Genomic DNA, 13,242 nt, shown 5'->3' with positions numbered 1-13,242 from the left:
ATCTAGGCTTTGCTCGAGAGAGCAGGGAAGAGTCAGAGCAGCCAGGAGACAGTTGTGATGTCTGCAGATTAGATCAAGGAGGACAGTTTTATTCACAGCTCAGCCACTGACTTGCTGACTGCCCTCGCATCTTCTGGCTTCTGTTATCTACCATCTTCTTATCGCTCCAACACTCGCAATCTCTATTCATTCTTCCAACACTTAATGGATTTGGAAATGACTACAGAGCCACAGAGATGGTAAAAATGTGATTTTCATCAAGCCTAGTCTCCCAAACACCTCTGGGGAACTGCACACGTCAAGGACCAACTCTGTGTCACTCCTCGGAGAAGAAGCTGGGCTCTATTAGCTAGAGAGAAAGTCGGGACCAGAGTCAGCCCTGCCAGCTGCTGTCCCGCGTGACTCGCTGACGTGACACCCCGGAAGCCTGCGGGAAAGCTGGGAGCGGGAGGTGGGTTTCCTCAGCCACCAGGAAAGCACACGAGTCACCAAACCAGTTCTTCTCTCCATTCTGCCCTAGTTTCCACATGGGAAATGGAGGATTACGTCATCACACTCTCCTTTATAACTCCCTGCAAGCTCTGAAGGTAGAAGCTACTCTATAAACTGCAGTCTAGTACATCTGACAGCAGTCAAAGCAAGAAGCAGCCTCTGAAGACTATTCTTGATAGCAAGAGACAGTTAAAAATCCTATTCAGGATGGAAACACCTTTTCACAATCCAACATCATCTGACAGAACCTGCGAGGCAGCTCAAGTCTGGGTCTCTTTTTGTTGGCAGAAATCAGTTTTTCAGATCCCATGTCTATAAGCCTTACCAGCTACAAATGTTTCTTTTGAGGATGGAAGAAGCATAAAGGATAAAGGAAGCAGCTCCCCTCCCTCCCCAATACATGGCGTGCATGCGTGCTCTAGAAATTAATAATGAACTCTGGTTTCTCCTCCCATGAGGATTTTCCTTTCCATAAAACATGTGATTCTGCTCAGTTTCTGAGTCTGCACTTTGTCTGTCAAATACTGGAACAATACCACCACCACCATCCCCCTCCCAAAATAAGAAACCCAAGAAATATAACCCCCACACCTGACCTGCAATGGAAATTTCTGAAGTGGACAAAACAGAAAAGTACAAGAGCTTAAGAGCTGGCCTCTAAGCTGCTATGAGGAGTAACCTGCCTGAAGCGTAGCTGATAATCTTCCAGGTTAGAATAAAGCCAGCCCAGGTCACTACGCTGCTACACTGCTAAAATAGCTCCCTGGAGCCTGCGTGCTAAGCTGGCTCTGCTGCTGCTCAGCAGGATGCGCCTTCCCAGAGGAAGCACCAGCCACACACCCGGTGCGAGGTACGCTGCAGAGAACGGCTGGACGGGAGCTACTCTGAGCAAATACATCTCTCTGGGTTGCTAAAGGGAAACTGTCAAAACAGCGGGATGGAAATCAGAAAGTCAAGCAGGGAACTGAAGGCAGGGCCCAAAAAAATTCTTGTAGGAGGCAGTCCTGCAGAACTCATAAGCATTCCATTTAGATGATCTCTTCTGCCCAGTGTTAGCATCGGTCACAAGTATCTCACCGTGACAAAACTGTTCAAGTCATGCTGAAAACAACAACAAAAATCAGACTGTGAATCCATTATTGCTGCTTGCTGGAAAGCCTCCTGTGTGATCTCCGTCAGACAGTGAGATCTGCAAAAACCCTCATCCCTTAAGCACCAAAGAGCCGTCTATGGAAACCCCTGTCTTCAACACTTCTGCTCCTAAGTCTTCTTGTCATTGCTGAAAAAGAAGATTCAAGGTATCCAAGTTGCTTTAGCGTTTCTGAAAGCATTACCTGCTGAACCTACTGCCAGCTGGACAATCCCCCAAAGCCAGGCACGCTATCTGCAAGCTTTCCAGTAAACAGTTCCTACAAGCACTATACTGGAGGGTTGTCACAGGCTCACATGGGCATCATTTGATGCAAAGGTTCATTATATTGTGACCATGCACAATGCTCAAGAGGAAGCAGACACCAGTAAGACACAGGATACCCAATTTTTTCTTTTTTTTTTTCTGAAATATTTTTCTTCTGCTCTCCAGAAGGCAGATCCCTTACATTCAAATGGGAAAAAAAGTCTTACTCATCCTGCAAACTGCTGATAAAGCGTATCTATCACGATCATATTAGTCAGCACTTACACAGCACTCTTCATCCTTAAAGCTCTTTGCAGACACTAACTAATCAGATTAATCTTTTCTAATTAAAGTTACAGTGAGAGCTTTGGAAGACCCATCCTGACACAGAAGGGCTCACTTCCCAGCTTGTTAGGAACTAAACCTCCTCCTGTTCAGCCAAAAGGGGTCTTGCCAGGGAATTTATCTGGCCAACCTGTAGCTAAGCAGACTGCCTGTGCACTCTTTAGTGTGTAGCTGCATCTCTGGATTTCAGCAAGATCTTTTACGCTAATTGCAGAAGAAAGAGAAATCAGGCAGTCTTCACCTGCATCCTGCCCCGGGTCCCTACATGCACCAGAATTTTCTCAAAACTGAGTTAGTTTTGCATTAGACAGCATTGTTTTCCCCTCCAAGGTGAGGGACACTTCAAGGATTGAACTCTTAGGTTTGCGACAGGGCAGAAATAAGATGCAAACCCAAGCAGAATCCTTCCTTATTTTCTGCTGATTAGATGTAAGCAAAAGTAACACATCTCAGCCTTCCTGAACTAACCAAGTGCCAACCCTTGCAGTCACAAGGCAACAGAACCATCCCCAAATTCCAAGCCCCTGATTCAGCAGCTGATGTGCCACATCTGAGCCGTAACAGATCTCACAGCCTGGAATTTGTGAGCCATTTGCCTTAGTCTCCTGCTTCCTTGCGCTTGGAGGACAAGTGTGCTCTTTCTAGGGCCAAATGCAATTGGATTCCAAGGCAAAGCACCAAGCCCTGTCTGAAAGAAAGATTACGTTGAACAGAGCAGCTGGAGGAAAGCACAAGAAAGGGCTGGCAATCACTTCACCTGATTTCTGAATGAGAAAACAGACTGTGTCTAAACCTTAAATTTCATTGAAAACAGACTGTGTCTAAACCTTAAATTTCATTGAAAACAGACTGTGTCTAAACCTTAAATTTCATTGATTTGTAACAAAATGTTGCAACCCCCTCTTCCTCCTTTTCTTCAGCATAGATAGGTAAATATACAAACCACTGGTTTTACTACTTCCCTCCCATACTGTCACGCCAAACATTTATTTTCTGATGAAATGCCCAGCACTGCAGTACAATGGCAGGAGAAAGCAGTCCACAAGCATCCTCAAAGCTAAATCGAGACATAAATTACCCCCAACCAGAAAAATATAAGAGCAATCCCTTAATTTGTTGTGTGCTGACCCCTCTGTCCAGGCCTCCTAAGCATCAATGCTCTAGAACGACGAGTAAACCAGGAAATACTACAACTGCATTTATCTAACAGAGAAATGAACACACACGCACACACAAATTATCTGCTGCGTGCAGCTTTCTGCAAAAGCATTTCAGGAGCATTCATTTATTTGACCTCATAACACATTTAACGTCAGCAAAAACATTTGACCTTTTAGAAGCAGACAAAAAAAAAAAAATATTCAAGTGAGATGATATCAGAGCACAGATTAAGATTAATTGCAATTCCTGTTCACAGTGCTGTGCTGAGAAGGCAAACCAAACTGATCTCTTTGCTTAAGGCAGGGGAGAGAACAAAGATTTGTGAGCTATGATCTTGGTGGGAAACCCAGGTAAGAAACTGCCCTCTATTTACCAAGAGCTTTGTCCTCATCATAGTAAGGGAGAGGAGGGAAAAACAATAGGAAACGTATTCTTACGTCCTATGAGCACAGCTACTAGCTTGTAAGGACCCATTTATGTCTTGAATATCGTCTCAAAATGTATTGAATAGGATCCGTGGCTCTCAGCAATACAAAAACCAACCTCTTGTATTTTTTTCTGTCCTAGTAGCAAACACATTTGAATTAAGATACATTTAACAGCTAACGGTGCATTCATTCTACTGTAGAACAATGGTATGGGGATGATCTTAGGCTGTGCCTCTGGTTTTTCAGAATGATGAGTTCATGTTCATCAGCCTCACTGACAGTGGGCATTAGTGGAGTCATGCCATTCACTTTTAAAAAAAAAAGATGCTTTGATTACTTTATCATCATGCCCTACACTTAGAGAGATGAGTATCTGTCACCAGCAACGTAACCCAGTATTTTTCTTTTATCATTCTTCAAGAGAAATTTATCTCAGGGATGGACACACTCAAGTCGATAGAACAGAAATCTGTGCATATTAATCAGTCCACAAGATGTCAGAAAACTGGTTTAGACAAAAGGCAAGAATTCTAGGGCAAAAGCTTATCAACATCGTTTATTGCGGTTATCAGTGAGAGAATCAGCTGAATGTGCTGCTTGCACGCACTGCGCACGTTAGGGCTGCCCTGCCTCATCCTGCCAAGCTTTAGGGAGATGCCACCTCCACGAAGGAAAAACCATGACACGCATTTTGCCGTTCAAGCAACTTTTTGGTTCAGTATTCACCCTCCACCTGTCCAACAGCCACTTTTCACATGAAGCTGTCAGCAATTCAGGAAACACAAAAAAGGAGAAACGCTAAGTCTGGGCCAAACACTTGCTAGACAAGGCTACTGCTTGTATAAGTCCATATGCCACAATGGCAGAGAACAAAAACTATCACACACAAGGCTAATTTTGCATAAAACCCATGTGCAATGCAGCTCAGATGCAAATGTTCCTGTTCATTCTGGTAGGACAAACAATAGGTTTTGTTGGGTCTGAGGATTTGTTCTATGGATTATTTGATTTTTAAGATAAACTTTAGTCCGTTAAATACTTACTAGAACATAGCAAATGCTACAGAAAGCTGCCTGTAGTTGCTCTGAAAAAACCCACATATTTGGAAACCCAACCTGTCTTCTTTGGTGTCTCTTCTCATTAATATATAAAGAGCTAGAGATGTACTTATGCTGACTGCAATGAAAGCACAAGAGGAACCGGGTTTGGAGAGTTTTCTGTTTGTACAAGGTCACAAACTGTAGCAGCCTGTGTTGCTCCGGGGTCCTAGCATGATGCTAAGAAGATGCTTGAGGTAAGCACACTTACTTACCAGGGTTTTCTTGACATGGATAGTGCCTTAACGTTGCTTAATGCAATGCAGTTTGAAAGAGGAAGGGGATATGCTGAAATTGCAGTCTGGGTTTAATGCCCAGTTTTGCCAGTCTTCCCTACGGAATAAAAGTTAGTATCAGAATTTCAGGTGCTGAACCCTCAGAGACACCTGGCACGGCTAAGGAGCTTCCGTACTCCGATGTAGTGCCGCAACAAAAGATCATGGTTTGGGGCAGCTCTGGAGATCCTCGCCACCACAAAGGAGTGCAACAGCTTTGGAAAAGATGAAGCCAGATCAAATGAAGGAAAGCGGGTAGGATGCACATTGTGGAAGGCCCTGAAAGAAAGGATGACCATTCTGAATTTAAACACGGGACACAAGGGAAAGCCAAGAAAGGAGTTTAAATAGCACGTGGGTGTACACAATGTACCTTTACTCCTTCAGCATTAAGCTTCTCAAATGCACTGATTTCAAACACTTGATGACACTGCATGCAGCTCAGCAGTACTAGCACGATCGACAAAAGTCATTACTGATACACAAGCCCTGAGTGTCCTTCTCTAACGCCTGCACTCCTCCAGCTCATTCTCCAAAAATTGCAAGCCCCTGAAGACAGGAAAATAACAGGAGAAATGGTGGAAGATGGCCAGCAGGAATCCTCTGCATTTACTTTTATCAGATACATGGACACAATTGCAACACAGATAATAGTACGGAGCAGGTTTTTCACTTAGACCGCCTTCAACTAGAAATGTATTTAACCCTGATTGCTCCTCTGGATATCTCCTAGCAAGCCACTCCGTTTCTGTGGGCCCTAGTTCTCTCTTCTGCACACTGGAGACAGCATCCTTCACCACTGGGAAGCACTTCGTGATTCTGGGAAAAAGGAGATGGATGGATGGATGGATGCAAAAAGGCAATACTGATGGCAAACAGTATTGCAGATAATTGCCAGGTAACCACCAGAGGGCATCAAAAAGATTCAGCAAGAAGCAATTAAAGACTATCTGGCCATAGTGAATCAGGGACAGGCACGATGCCAACCGTGTTGCACCTGCCGTGCTCCACATACCACAGCCAGCCTGTCAGGAAAAACACCAGTTATTATTCTGCTGAATAGCTATCAATACCAAAACTGTCAAAACTGTCATTGCAATTATATTAATCATGTTTTAAAGTGTTGGGTTTTTTTGTGGTGTTTATTTTCTTCTTTTTTTAAAAACAGGCAGTATTTCAGTCTCTGGTCTATCACAACTCTTCTCATCAAAAATATACTCAGCACCCCTAAAACAAACTTCCTGGTCTCTCTCTGATGGAGAGGTTTTCAGAGGTTTTCTATGAAGATGATGTGGGAGGGACATAAAAGTGAACTGAAACTTAAAAGGAACAAACAGCAAATCTTTAAAACTCGCTTTAGGTTAAATTTTTTTAAGTCTGTCTAGCTTTGTCACTGCATACACTATAACTTATTAAAACCAAAGTAATTTTAAAAAATCTTTTAAAAAATTGTTCTTTACATAGTTGATTTACTTTCTGTCAATTTGGAGATTAAATCAAATTCAAAAGTTTCACTTTTTTTTTTAAGTAGGCAACATCCACACCAGTGCATTTTCAGGTTCTCAAGCACAACTGTGTGGTGAGTAGCAAGTCCAGAGGACTCCTGCATTCAAAGCAAAAGCTTTCTCATATTGAACCATGGCACACAACTGACTGGAAAGCGAAGGAACAGGTTAAAGTAACTCACTGGAGACGGTGCAGAGATGCTTCTTTCCTGGCTGCAGACTACAGAGACCAGATGACCATGAGAACTTTCTGACTTTAGTTGCAGACCTAAGGCTGGACTTGGCCCACTCAAGTGTCAGAACTGCCAACTCATCTCTCCCTGCAATTCAGAACAAAGCACACTGTTCAGAGCAATCCACTCAGACACACCACAGACACCACTGGCAAACAGGGAAGGGAAACCATTCTGGAAGTGTTAATCAAATTCCTCCCCTTACATTTTCATCTCAAAAGGCACAGGACAGCTAGGACAGACACCATGTCACAGGGCTGGCTTCAAAATCTGTTACCTTTTCTGGGCCTGTCTCAGAAACCACACAAACATGGACTGCAAGATTCAGCCTCTGTGGAGGAATAACTGACACCTCTGGCTGAATTCTCTTCCCACTCTCCTACGAGTTGCCTGGCAGCAGTATCTTTGCAATGCAGAAGAGCCCGCACTGCTGATAACGAGCAGCACGGCAAGCATTATAGCTGCAAGCTGCCCACCTTTGCTTTGCAGGTACGCTCCATCACAGCTGAATTCAATAACCAGTTACAACAGATGCCAGCATGCGTTACCAAAGGCAGCAGGAAACACACATGCAGAAAAGTGTCATGGGTGGCCAGGAGAAATTTGAAACAAGCCAGCACTTACTTTTACTCCTACCAGTAAACCCCACTTGTGCCACAAATAAACAAAACCTGCAAGTTGAACTCATTTAAAACACAAATGATTCCTTTTCCTCCTTTACATTTTGCAGAAACTCATGCCAGCATCCCCTGCAATGGGGTAACGGTCCTTCATCTGCATTGGCCAAGTAGAGATGATGCACTAGACTGAGGTAACAGCAATGGCTCAAACACACTCTAAGATGTAGCTCTTTCAATTCATACCCATCTTTCTGCCTAAAAAACCTACACATTCAACCTGATGGTCACACTTGCAGTCATAGATCAAGGACATCATATTTTGCCAATATTATGCATATACAGCATTTTACAAAATGAAAGAAGACCCTCGCCTTGCTATTCTGGTACCAACCTTAACTAAAGACACCAAGGAAAAGCTCTTCCCATCCAACTGACCAATTAGTGACAAAATGGAAACACTCTTTATCTTCCCAACTTCTCCTCCTCATTTGTTTTAATTGTACAACAGTCTAGCTATCCAAATTATATCATTACATTTTTTGTGCTCCTTACATTGCTCTATTATCTTCCTTTTTGGCAAATGTAGGTACAACTAGGATTCAATTAATTTGGTCTGCTGGATGGATCATCCGTTTCCCTGATAAAGGCTGGGTACCGACAGGGAACATGGTGAGAACATTTCTCTGTTGCAAGTATCCTTCCAATATCCTCAAAGTCATTTGTAGCTGAAAGAAAAGATCTGCCATAGCTGCCTGTCATGACTTACTATTTGCAAGCTCCCCTTGTCAAATCCTGTAAGTTTTCAGCTCCTCATGAAACCCATCCGCTCAGAGGGTTCTTCCCAGGGGCATCTTTTCGCTAGCCTCATTGCCCAGAAGCACATCTGTCACGGGAGAGACAATGACTTTATTTTCTACTCCAGTACATTTGTCTTTTTCTGAGTAAAGTTAAGGATAAGATGCTGAATTCTGACCGATCTCTGCCAGTAACACTTTTTATGGAACAGTTATTATATTAACGAGGGACATACTTTCCGTGGCAGTCCAGTCATCACCGTTCCAGCTTTCATTTCCACTGAAGGCAGAGCAACCCATATGTCAAGGGGGCAAAGTCAGGTGAAGATTTATAGCTTCAGTCTTCACATGACAGATATTTTATAACTGAATCTAGTTTAAGATGGTCAGGTGAGCTGTTAGCTTGCCAGTTGCTGTCCTTAGTTTCTCCTGGATATCCTCACTAGCCCGCATGTTACTGCCAAGTTATGTGAACTGACTCACCTCTTACAGTTCTGTGCCTACTGACGCACGCTTGAGCTGGGAGTTCCTGGGATTCTCGTTAAGATTTTTTTTTCCCCCCACAGTTAATAATTAACTCCATCTTTTTTTTTGTGATGCTGGACAATCTGTTTTTAATAACATATTGCTCGAGCTCCTTCCGTAAGATTTCATCAGTGAAACTTCAATCTTCCGGAGTTCTGTGGCTGAGCTATGCAACTCCTAGGTCATGCCACGCTACATTTTTGTCCTCGTAATGAAGTCACTGCCAATGTGAAATAGGAGAAGTGAGAGTGCAGCTTTGACTCTGCCTTCCCTCTCAGCAGATCAAAAACTTCTCTGAAGGGCAAATTCAAAGCACCCTCAGCTTTTGAAACTTTAATAGCCTTTACTCGACCTCGGGAGTTTAGTTCTGTAAAAGTCACAATGGCAGTAAAAAAAGGAGTCAAAAAGCTATGTATTTTTGTGAGTCAGCAAAACATCCCACCTTTTAACACGCTATACCAACACTCCAACAGCTGTAGAAGACACGATCTCTGGTCGGACGTGTAAGCCTGCGCGAAGAGACCGGAAGGCGGCTCTTACGGTTGCCTTCCCATAACTTCCAGTGACTCACATTGCCTGGTGCTATCATTTGTTAAAGCAAGAGTGAAGCAGGGATAATAGCTATTTACTAAAAACAGAGGAGTGTGATTAGCTTTAATTAGCATTGTCAAGTCACTTGAGATTGTCAGGTACAAGATGTGGGAGAACTAAGTCTCGTTAATTATGTTATTTCCTGCAGTCTTAAGTGGCTTGGCCGGTCCAGTGACGCTTCCGGAGATGAAGCTGCTCCTGACATCCAATACATCCTGTATCAGTGGGTGAAAACACTCTCAGACAGGCCTGGCAGATGTGGCTATCAAGTAGAGGGTCGCAAAGCCAGAACACAAGAATAATCAGCTTATTATGTACTGCAAGACAACTACCTGCCCTGACAAACGAGGAACAAAAAAGGCAAATGATGCATGGCAGAAAACAGACACAGAGAGAGAACCGACTGCCCAGCTTTGGGGAGGATGAAGAGCAGGGACTGACTGGGGCAACAGGGAGCACGATTCAGGCCCAGAACCCAGCACTCCTGAGCAGCAGCCCACCTGGAACACTCTATTTTCCTCCTCCCCAAAAGAGGACTAACTATAAAATATTTTTGTTTGGGGAAAAAGAGATCCAGATCCTCAATTGGCATCACACCACCAACAGACATGCTGATTTACCAGCTAAAGATCTGCTCTAAGGAACTGAAAAACCCTGGATTCAGAAGAGCCCACCTCTTCTATGGACTCACCTTGGCTTCTCGAAGGAAAAGGGAACCTCTCCTTAGCCTTTAGTTACTGTGATTAGATCTACAAGACAAGACCTCCGAATCAACAAGCACAGAAAAGAGGGAACATCCTGAAGGACCAACTCACAGGTCTCTGTCAAGGAATGGAAAAAAAGGAAGCTGTTTGGTACAGTTTCAAAGCGATAAATACACTCTGCTACACCATTCTGCCTTGAACGTCACTGATCAGCTTCAAAGCAGCTAAGAGAACCGAACTCTCCATTTCTCCATTCCAGACTCCACTTTGTGATCCTCCTCCTCCTCCTCCTCCTGAAGCCCAGAGCTCTAACACTTCATAATTGACCTCTAACGAAGACTCTGCTTAAGTTCAAGCAAACAAAGGTTTGCCAGTTAATGACCAAAGCCCAATGAAAGCTTTATTGGCGTTTCTTCAAGAGGCTTCCACGCACGTGGTCAGAGGCAAGGCCGTGATGCAAGAACAACAAATAAATGCTTTTTACTCCTCTGCAATCCTTGCAATGCTTGTATAGTACCACGCTAGATCAAGGAGCTCCCACTTTCTAAGCTGCTAGCCAGGACCTACACCAGAGTGACCAGTTCCTTAATTAAATTCTCTCTCAGCAACAGGTATTCAATCCGTGAGTCAAGGAGCCTTTGAGGGAATGTGGATTTACAGGTAGTGACTCCGTCTTCCTCAGTACAACCCTGACTCAACTACCCACACCAAACAGCAAAGAAAGGAAATCACTTATTCAAAATCTGTGGATCCACAGGACACAAGGGACCAATACAGTTTTGCCAGTTATTCCACCATGAAAGAAACACCCACAGAGAAAGGAAAAAAAAAAAAGCAGCAGCACTTGACATCTTCATCAGATGAAAGCAATGTCTGTGCCCTCCCTACAGCATTCCCAACTTTAGCTTCAAAGCACGAGCCTCACTTTTACATGGTCTTTCAGCAGGAAACTAGAAGCAGGGATCCAGTGAGATAAAGAGAACATCTTAATTCTCTATTCAAGCACCACCGTTACACAGCAAACAACGTTTACAAGAAGAGGCATGCATCCCAACGCGACGAGATCTTAAACAAAACCGATGGGAGTGCTCTGCAAGCATGAAGTCACAAAATACATCCTCTCCAGGCAGAATCCTCTCATGGATTTTAAGTAGAGCTCTCTCAGTATCTGCTTGCTTACAACCACCTAACTCAGCAAAGGCCTCTCTGTGCCACCCAGCATAAGCTTTAAGTAACTGTAAATGCATTAGTAGAAAATCCTTATCTGTAGCATGTAGCAGGCCCCGAGGAAGGTAATGCCAGGAAGGCAGGTGTACCATCCCACCCCTTGCTTAACCACTGCCTGCAAGCTAAGCACACTAGTCTGACAGGCCTTCCTCTTCCTGTATTTTAAGACAGAGGCCAGAAAAAAGTGGGGACAGATTCACTCCAGTAAATAGGGGGAAGAGGCAGAGGATTCAACTTCTTTTCCTACATCATTAAAATCACATTTTAAAATGCAACATTTCAAGTTCTTTTGACTTAAAAAATTAGCATTATAACCTGAAGCTATGGACCCATAGCTCACTCCATGGCTACTTCCATGATCTCAAACTTCTCTGGCTTTTCTAGATCAAACCCAGAGGTTTCTGTGGAGAAAGACAAGACAAAGGACCCTTGACATGTCACCTTCTGACCCTGGACCTCAGCACAGTGCTCTGCAGAAGAGGAAGCTGCTACACACCTAGGCTAGAGCAACACAGACCAGCCGAGTTACCCCTGCTCCCTGGGAGGGACCGGTTTCAACGCACCACGTGCAGGAACTACCTGCCTTTGAGGCCAAGCATCACCCCGGGCGGAGGATGCCTTCTCCACAGGCTGATCCAGGCATCCTGCAATCTCTCTGGTGCCACACCAGGCATGATGTCACTCCTGTAGCACAGAGCCACAGCTCGCAGCTGGGAAAGGCCTGTCTCCAGGGACTCCAGCAGCAGCGTTAGTAAATAGAGCAGTGCCAGGGCACTTCTCCCTGGTCAGCAGCCAGCTTTCCGGGTGTGCTGGCAAGGGTTCAGGAGGTGCCCCCAGCACCCGGGTGAAGATGCTGTGCCCCTCCCCGGAGCCACAAGCCTAAGCCTCACGCACACTGATCTCCCCTGAGGTTTCAGGCTTTTGTTATGCATTTACTTGCTACAGCGAGACGGTTAGTGAGGAAGGGCCATCCCCCGCTCCTCCTCGGCGGTTAGCTGGCACCGCCGGCCAGCCCCTGCCCCGCAGGTCCCTCCTGTTGCTCTCCTCCCTCGCTGGAAGCGCCCGGGGAAAGGCAAACCCCTCTCGCCTCGCCTGCGCGCTGCCCCTCGGACACTCTCCCGGCCTCGGACCTGTTGCCCTCCCCGCCTCCAGCCCCTCGCCCGGCCCCGCAGACAAAGGCCGCCGCTCGCAGAGCCCGGCTCGCCCGCTGCCAGCCCCGGGGGCGCCGCAGGCCCCCGGCCCTCTCCCCAGAGGCGACGCGGCTCCCCTGAGGAGTGGCCGCGCCGCGGGACAGGCGGCTCTGAGGGAGCGGCCCCCCCCTCAACCCGCGCAGCCGCCCCCGCTGCCCCACCGCGGGGTGGGGGGAGACGCGGCTGTGGCGCAGCTCCGCGCAGCGGCCCAGCCCCGGTCCCGGACCCCGCGGGCCGCGCCACCCCGCCGCCCGGCCCTCGCCCCTCGCCGCACTCACTCGCCGCGGCGCGGCCGCCTCAGCGCGTCCCCAGCGCAGACGGAGCGCGGCGGCCGACCCGCACCAGGCAGCCCCGCAGCGCCTCCCCCTCCCGCCGGGTCCCTCCCCTTATAGCCGCTCCCGCGAGCCTGCTGGCCCTGAGCGGCACCGCCGCGCGCCAATCGCCGCCCGCTGGCACATAGCAACACGCCGGCGGTTGGCTGCGACCAGCCGCAGCCCATTTTTTCCCGACCAATCAGAACGCGAGGGCCGTAGGTGCGCTCCCGCCCCCCCCCGGCACGCACACATACAGACGCACGCAGCGCCCCCCCCGCCCAATCCGCAGCTGTGGCGGCGGCAGCCAATGGGAGCGGCCCTGGCGCGGCCGGCGTGGAGCGCGGC

At 46.6% G+C, this 13,242-nt stretch overlaps 1 long non-coding RNA gene across 1 annotated transcript; it reads right to left on the bottom strand.

The window, feature by feature from the left end:
- Positions 1 to 5,138: 5,138 nt before the first annotated feature.
- Positions 5,139 to 12,931, bottom strand: LOC137671811 (uncharacterized). The gene is made up of 4 exons (XR_011049451.1): positions 12,862 to 12,931; positions 8,319 to 8,435; positions 6,882 to 7,019; positions 5,139 to 5,743 (listed from the first exon to the last, which is right to left on the bottom strand). It is a non-coding gene; the product is annotated as an uncharacterized lncRNA (long non-coding RNA).
- Positions 12,932 to 13,242: the final 311 nt, after the last annotated feature.

This window comes from Nyctibius grandis, chromosome 18 (assembly GCF_013368605.1).
Source record: "Nyctibius grandis isolate bNycGra1 chromosome 18, bNycGra1.pri, whole genome shotgun sequence".
NCBI lineage: Eukaryota > Metazoa > Chordata > Aves > Nyctibiiformes > Nyctibiidae > Nyctibius > Nyctibius grandis.
The sequence above is the reverse complement of the archived record's forward strand: the minus strand, read 5'-3'. Positions and strand labels throughout refer to the sequence as shown.